Source organism: Lepeophtheirus salmonis, chromosome 3, assembly GCF_016086655.4.
Source record: "Lepeophtheirus salmonis chromosome 3, UVic_Lsal_1.4, whole genome shotgun sequence".
In the NCBI taxonomy this organism is placed as follows: Eukaryota; Metazoa; Arthropoda; class Copepoda; order Siphonostomatoida; family Caligidae; genus Lepeophtheirus; species Lepeophtheirus salmonis.
Window position 1 is genome coordinate 5,046,295 of NC_052133.2, and position 8,696 is coordinate 5,054,990.

An 8,696-nucleotide genomic window follows, 5' to 3' on the forward strand; every position below is an offset into this window, starting at 1 on the left:
ATCTGCGGCTCTCTTCAGTTGACGAGTTTGCTTCTAACGAAGATGGTCACTTTAAGAAGACTCAGATATCAGTTCCCTCAGGGACACCTCCAGCTCCTACGTGTGTAAAGATTATGTTGGAAGATAATTTTTTTTTTTTCTAAACAAATTTTCTCTATGGAAAGACGATTATCTTATATTTTTATGAAGTAAATAAGGGGTTCCCAAACTTTTTCAGACTGGCACCACCTTGGCTTTAATATAAAATTCTAGCGCCACCCCCTTAAAAATACATATAAGTTTTTTTTTACAAAATAAAAATAATGGAAATGGGTGTATTTGGTGTAGGGACAGTAAGATCCTCCATATTAGGTCTAAACTTGCTAAAAAGAAAATGTAGATCCCCACGTTCTGTAATTCTAATCTTGTTCATTTGATTGAAAAATAGCAAGGCAATTACAGTGAAGGGCTTGTTTACCAAATATGCTGTTGGAAAAGTAATTAAGTATATTTTGACCAAAGCATTAGTATCGCCGCTCTTTAGAACACCGCTCAAAATTCTTGAGCGATTGTTTTGAATAACGAGCGAGAGCGGGATCGCCATTTTAGAAGAGCAAAAAATCGCTCCAATTTTCGCTGATTTATATAAATTTGTATTACTTTTTCTTCAGTTTTCTGCATTTTATGAGATAACATCGAAAAATTTGAGAGTTAAAGAATAATTTTAAAGATTACAAGAAAAGAGGGTTATTTTATGTCTCAAGAAAAGCTACAATATTTTTTTTTATGCTGTGTCTATGGCTCTCTGCTGTCTTCGGTTGATGAGTTTGCCTCTCATGGAGCTGGTCACTCTATGAACACTCAGACATTAGTTCCCTCAGAGACACTGCCATCTCTTTCCTGTCTGGAAGTTGGAAGATAAATCTTTCTTTTTTGTAAATCGAACTTACTGGAATACGATTTTCTGATACTTTTATGGTGTCCATTGACATAAGATCTCAAACAAACCTAAGTTAAAAAACTTGAGAACCCTGTGTTTAATCTCAAACTAATTATACGGAAATTGCACGATACCTCGTAATTACATGTCCCCTAAGACAGTGGTTCCCAAACTTTGTGTGCCCAATACACACCAAAAGACATATACATTTCTTGATACTCCTATTTTAGTTAAACCAATCATTTTGATTATTATAAGCTATTGCAAATAATGTATGGTTTTCATAAATCATATAGTCATTTCAAGGTAGCTTTCAAAACTACAAATAAAGTAAAATGGATCAAATAAAAGTTATAATGGATTAAAAAAAAATTATTTTTCTAGTAAAGTGATCAAAAAATCAAGTTATGCAACGTACATCAATTTTAACCCGACATTAGCACTTTCAATCTTTATTACTGCGCAATATGAAAGTACTTTGTCTTAATTTTTAACCTTTTTTTTTTTAATAACTATCATTAATTGTATTGAGAGCGTGGTATGCATATACTCGAATTTCATACTATACAAATCAATTGCAGGTATTTAAAAATATCATCCTTTGCACAGTCATCTGTCACACATATACTGTTTCATGCTTCTGAATATGAAGACAAACATATATATATTTTTTTTTTCATTGAAATTAGTACTTGGACTTTCTTTTTCTTTTGGCGTAATCTGGATTTGGTTTATCCATTCAAGAGTGTTTTAAAGTACTTGAGAAGTTATTTGTTCTATCCCTTGTTTTCCTAATTTATTTTTCTTGTAGGGTAACTGTTGCTTTCTTGTCTAGGACACTTATATTTCTTTGATCAAACAGGGAGGTTTGTTTCTTTAACAGGAATTTTCTTAGTTAATGGATATTTACATGATAAAAATTTCTATATTTACGAGATGAAATATCAAATAAAGAATGTGAATCATCCATAAATGAATCAATAAGTTCTTGGTAGCCTCGTAACTTATTGGTAAAAAATTTCATCAAATGTCTATATTTGTCATGATGTAGTACTATCTGATTTGTCAACTCTTTTTTGTACAGACAGTAGGGATTAAAGCTGTTTTGAAGGATTCTATGACTTTGATAGCTAAAATTTTACTTATTTCTTTAACAGTAAGTTCTTTATTAGTTAAGGATTTAGATTCCACCTTATACCGTAAAACGCACTTGATCATATCTTGGCAGTTGAGTTTCTCCAAAAATCCTCAACACTTACAAAGAGAAGAAAATTGTATTTTGCACGAATTGTTCAAGCCATTCCATACTAATACAAATCTTAACATAAATTATCACTTGATAGTTAATTTTTTAATAGTAACTGGTTTGTAAAATGTGCTATTGAATAACAAGATGATACATTATATCATCTTGTTATTCAATAGTATGTTCATCGTTCAATATTCAAACCATATTCTCTTGTAAACCAAGGATACACGCTGTTTTTATTACTTTATTATAAGGATTTGTTGAATACATATGCGAAGGAATTAAAATAATTAGGTAATTATTATTCATATATGATTGTGCATATTCTTCTGAACCGTTGAGCTGTAGCCTCATAGTTTAGCAAAAAAAAAAAAAAAATACCGTCAAAATGACACACCAAACACATAAGATGGCATATCTGGCTTTCAAAATCTGTTGAGAATAAAATATTCTAGGCAAGGAATCTTCGTTGTCAACTTTGCAATTCATAAATGTGATCAAAAACATTATTTTAAACCACCTACAAAAGGTTTTTTTTCCAATATGTTGAAGCTTCTGGTAGCCATATAGTTAATTATTTTTTTTGCATATTATGATCTCATCTTGTAGATATCCCTCTCAGCCCTCAGAATTGGTATAAAATCTCACATGTGGGTTTTTATACCAATTCAAAACAAAACATAACAAAGGATACTAAATGTCTAGAAGTGGCCTCTGGAAGTGAAAGAACATTTTAAATTTTAAATGCGTAAATAAGGGTAGGGGAGAGTGAGGATACTTGTTACGGAGAAGACACTACCAATCACTTTAAAATATAAAGTTATCTAACCACCCTGTTCTTTTACAATTGAATGGCTTCCTTTGTTTATCAAATTAACATAAAATTCGGGTTTCCAAATGCTCACAGTTATTGAATATTTCGACATTGAATTTTTTGATACAAAAAGTAAAGATTTTAGGTATGTGTTTGTTTAGATATTTTTCTTTTATTAAACATGAGATTTTAATTTTATTTTATTAAATGTCATTGTCTAGCATGCTGTTCAATTAATTAGCATGCTTGTAATATATTATTAGTTTCAATATATATTAATAACAAAACATGTTCATTCACATGAACTCATCCGATGATTCGGGTTGCTACAATGCTCCCACCAGACTCTGTGTCTAATAAAATAATAAATTAAAGTAAAATTTAACATAAAATAAAAGGACACAGAGTCTAAAATAATGTTTAAAATTAAAGTATCATGTCACCTCCTGGTGTATCAAGTAGTTTCAAAAACACCAATAAATAGTTATTAATTATTGCACTAGATCAAAAATACTTTGGAATTACTTGCCTTAGGTAACTACGTATGTCATGTTGACCGGGTGTTGAATTAAATTGAATTTAAATTGTGAAACTTATGACAGTTTAAAAAAAAAATGAATTTTTGTAATATGTATCCTCACTTCTCCTTTATTACACGCCATATTTTTTGATTCTTTTTGGGGAATGTAATAGGAATTAACAATAAGATACCTTCAAGAAGAGATCACAAGGGAGATTATGCCAAGGTGTGTGCGGCATGTTGGAGAAAACCTAGCTTGAGGCCTCTCCCAGAGGAGCAAAGCTAAAGGTCAATGATTTCGTTTCCAGTGGGTACATGGACTATCAGGACTGTCTTTCATCTTCGATCTGCAATTCCTGCCGATCTTCCCGAGGAACTGAGCTAAGCAGGGATGTTCTACCTCAAAGCCACAATCAATTCAAGGGGCTTTTAAGTTCTTGGAAGTTATAAATTACTTCAACAACATTTCCATCCTTACAAGGGTCAACCCTAATCCCAAAGTTGACTGTTATTGATACATTTTGTGAGGCCTGCAAGTCAAACAAAAAGTATCCTGACTCCCCTGTTCCTCTTGGCAGACCGCCTGAAATCTCCCAAAGGTTCTCCAGATATGTTCTAAATGTAAACAGGAGGTCAGAAAAGGGATCAGACATACCTGTCATAAGATAGCAAGGTCTTCTAACATTCTCACAAAAATATCACCGCAAGAAAAAGGCCAACTTTTAAATGCTGCACTGAGTGACCTGAGCCATTCTTGTTCTGGTGATGTTGTCCTGCCAAAGTTCTACAAACATCCATTTCACGTTCAGATGGGTGGAAGTTTAGTTCAAGCTAACTCAAGCTAGATCTCTGCTCAAACTTTCCACTCTACTTAGCATTCTGCCAATCTGTCAGGTTGCCAGACTCTCCAGGTTACCAAATCTTTGAGGGCAGATCTCGGCTGGCTTTTCGTTGAACAAAACCTTCATAGGATCTTGACAGAGGGAGGAGTTAAATTCCATGAGTTTTTTTCACTTGAGAGAGCTGGAGTTCAGGAAAGAAAAGAAGTATGGTTGAGAAAAGGCTTGTCTCAATCTGCAAGGATGTCAAGAGCTTGATTCACATCATTGTCAGTAGTAGGAACATTACTGGAGACTATGAAATCAAGCTGGGATAAAATGGAAGGGAGGTTTCTTCAAGGTTTGCCTCAATGTAATACGGAAAGACAATTCTCCAGCAAGCCCGTCCAGGGGATTCAAAGACTCGGGAGTGAAACTCTTGTTTTTCCTTGCGGTGCTCCCCAATTCCCTAGAAACTTACAAAAACGTCTGTACCCTCATTTCTGCCATAACGATCCTTCCTTTTGACTTCATTGCTTCAATGGACTGGAATATAGATGTGCAACATCGTCCTTGAACTTCCGTGTTGCAGTTCTAAACATCTATGTCTGTGAGGCTTCCTAGCCTAACAAAAATACCGAGCTTCCAAGGACTCTTGGTCGTACGAAGGAGCTGGCAAGGAAGTTCTGGAGGGAGGTTTTGTCCTCTCTAAAGTCAGGGCATCAATTACTGCGCCCATAAGCCTCTCTGTAATTATACCTCCGGTACTCTAACAAAGGATGTCAGAGAAAGCCAGATGTCATAGCTTTTAAGTTTGGGGTTTCATTTTGATGGTATATTTTTGGCGAGACTGTGCTGACACTTTTAATATATCTTTACACGTATTTGCCCTAATGCGGGTATACTTTGAGAGGTTGAAAGTAAAGTCCGAATTGTCTCATTTCCACTGTACTATTTTTTATTTATTTATTCTTGGGGTTATATAAATAGGTAACCCCAATTTTAATTATTGATAGGCCAGTGATTCTCGAATAGGAATGCGTAGAAAATTTCCAGGAGGTAGCTGAGATTTACACAAACAGAAAAAAAAATACTACATAAAAAAAGTTTGTGCTGGTTAGGGAAAATGTGGCTGAAAACATATTTCGAAGTTGATAAGTCAATTAAAAAACTTTTAGAACCACAAATTTATACTTTTGAAATTCTTTCAAATAAGATACCAATGAATGATATAATAATTTATTCACTATTAAATTTGAATTTTTCGAATTACCATGTCAAAAAATGAGGTGTTATAAAATAATATGACATTGATAATTCAATCTCGTTTGTGCAGCTAAAATCGTTTTCCTGCCCATCTGAAATTTGGTAATATATGCTTATTTTTTTGAATAACATTGAAATATAATTAGCCATATTCGATTTTCTAACCTTTTGGTTTTCGGCCCGCCCAATTGTATAAGTTTGCCCGCACGTCATCTTTCTTTGAAAAAAATTTATCTTTCTGTTTTTCAATTTGGTGTTCACATCTCACTTTGCCGAATGTGGACTGAAGGCCGCCATTATGAAGTAGTGGAACAACTTGTCCGTGAAGTTCATCATCAACTCCTGCAAGGCTTTGCACCGCCGCGTGGAGGCTGTGATTCTGCTGAGGGCGACCATATTGAGTGAACATGTTCACAAAGATCGTGTCTCAAAGTTTTGTTAAAAAATTTCAAAATTATTCATCAAAAAATAAAATTATTGACATTTCTCTAAAATCAGTTATTTAGTCCACGTTTTACTTCCGAACCTTGTATATTGAAAATTTATTAATCTAATTTTGTGTTTATAATTATTTCAAAAAACAAAATATTCCTTTAAAAGTTTGACTACGGCGTAATTATTTGTCTCGTATATTGAGTATCGGAGAGTATTCTATACTTTAGCTATTTTTCCGATTAAGATAGGAAGGATTTTTAGAGAACACTCAAGCTCTTCCTTACAGTTTAATTTATTACCCTACTCTCCAGCTATTTAAGAAAAGGGTCAAATGTTGGAGTTTGACTGTATTTTGTATGATCTGAGGTACTCAGTAAATTTAATCGAAGATGTATTGACAATGCAGGTCTTGGAACTGGTCCATAAGTCACAAAAGTTAAATTATATCGGTCAAAGGCCATTTTGTTTATGATCTCATTTGAATTTTCGGTTTCGCCTGAAAAATCGACTTCACTCGTCCGGACCTTCACATAATAGAAATGACGTCTGGTAGGAAATTTCCAACTAAAGAACTTCTCAAAACAGCAGAAAATGTCAACGGCCCCCCTTAATAGTCTTTGCATCCTTTCCGTGTAAGTTTTTCACTTTTCTAGAGCCCTTCTAATATCTCTTTGGTTTCATTTTCGTATCTTTTCTCTAAAAACATTGTGAGATGAGCACTTCAGAAATGTACTTCCGTCCAAAGTTGCCCTAAACAGCTCATAAACAGATATATATATATATATTTTATTTAATATATACGTCATCTCTATCATGAAAATTTATGTGGTAATTTCTTCATAATAAGGAGTTACTCGTAACAAAGGAATCATTTCCAATACTTAATTTTGTTCCAGATGTTGAGATTGAAAGTTGAAAAACAGCCAAAGTCACGCCCAATCTTTTTGGTTATTTTTTCCAGATTTTTTAAATACAACTGGTCCCAATCCAAGACCCTTATAACTTGATTTTTTCTGTCGTGTTAAAGTTTGGCCATGTATCTTCAATGATTCCATAGATAGTAGCTAAGTATTTCAGTTTTCTCAGGGTTTATTTTTAGTCCAGAACATATATGAAACAACATATAGCATAAAAACATAAAAATCTAAAAAAATCTAGTTAAAAGGGCTTAGTCTCAATAGATGGCAGTATCGTGGCAACTCTACCAAGTACAACACCCGTCCAGTACATAAGTCTCAGGTAACATTCGAAGAGAGCCTTAGTTTTGATAAGCAGATGTGCCCTACAAAAGGTAATTATTTCTTCAAACAGTATATTCCAGTAAAACCTCATAAATGGGGCATAAAACTTTTTCTATTATGTGGTGCCTAAGTATAGTCGTATAATTTCGAGGTATGTACTGAGAAAGAAAAAAAATACGTCGGGAAGAAAAGACGGATTTAGGAGCATCCTCAAATATTGTGGTACGGTTGTGCCGAAAGATTCCAAGAAATGTTTGATAGAAATTGTACTTAGACAATTATTTTACTTAATTGAATTTTATAGTGTGGCTTGACCAAACAAGTTATATTTTCACTTGGCAGGGTTAGGCGTAATAGGTTTGCAAACTGCATATTAAAAACTGAGAAAGATATGAAATTACATGGAAGAGGTTTTTACCCAGATGGTTATCGGCTCCAATATATCTTGAGTAAAATGGTATGATAGTAAAGTTGTATTGCTCTCATCACTGACTGGTGAAACTCATGTTTCGACAGTTCAAAGATTTGATAAGTCAAATCATTTTATGACTCAAATGTACATTGCAGTAAATGTGACGTAGCACTTTGCTTTCATAAAGATTACATATTTGATTGATACATATTAAATTTAATATTAATAGTTTTTTTCAAGCCTAGGTAATATTTTTCTTGATCTGCAAAATTTTGATCATAACTTTTTAGTTTCAAATGATTTTTTTTTCAAATGAATTACTACTATAAAGAGGAGAACCTTCTACATTTAAATTAATATATTATTTTATTATGCAATTGAAAAACAATTTACAGCATAGATAGGGGAGAATTCTTCTTTTATAGGGAGATGTTAAATAATGCAAAAAAAAAAAAAAAAATAGAGGATATAATTAACCGTTTTTCCTTTTCTAATTGCTATACTTAGTAAAAAAAAAAGTGATTACACTACGTCAAAAATTTCATGCGTACCATTTTTTAACTTGCTCTTATGAATATGTATATTTGTAAATACTCCATATCTGAAAAATATAATAATAAGCTATTGATCGTTTTGAGGAACTTTAGCCAAAACAAACATTCAAATAAGTTCAATATTTACGTATATATTTGAGATTTAAAATGGATTAAAAAGCTATATAGAAAAATCTAAATTTCGGTATAAAATGGGTTAAAGGCAAATCATTTTTATTTTATATATATTGACTCCATCAAGAAATCATTAATTTTACCATAATAAAAATATCAAGTATGCTTTAAATTAAATTTAGAAGTACAAGAAATCTTTTAAGAGTTGATATTTTAGACTTTGTATATCAGATTTGTGGTATGTTTTAAATTTATAATCCATTAATTTAAAAAAATTAATAATGTAATGTAAGAAATTTTTTTGGTATTGTATAATTAAGAAAATATAAAGAAGAATAAAGTTGTATAAAGGTC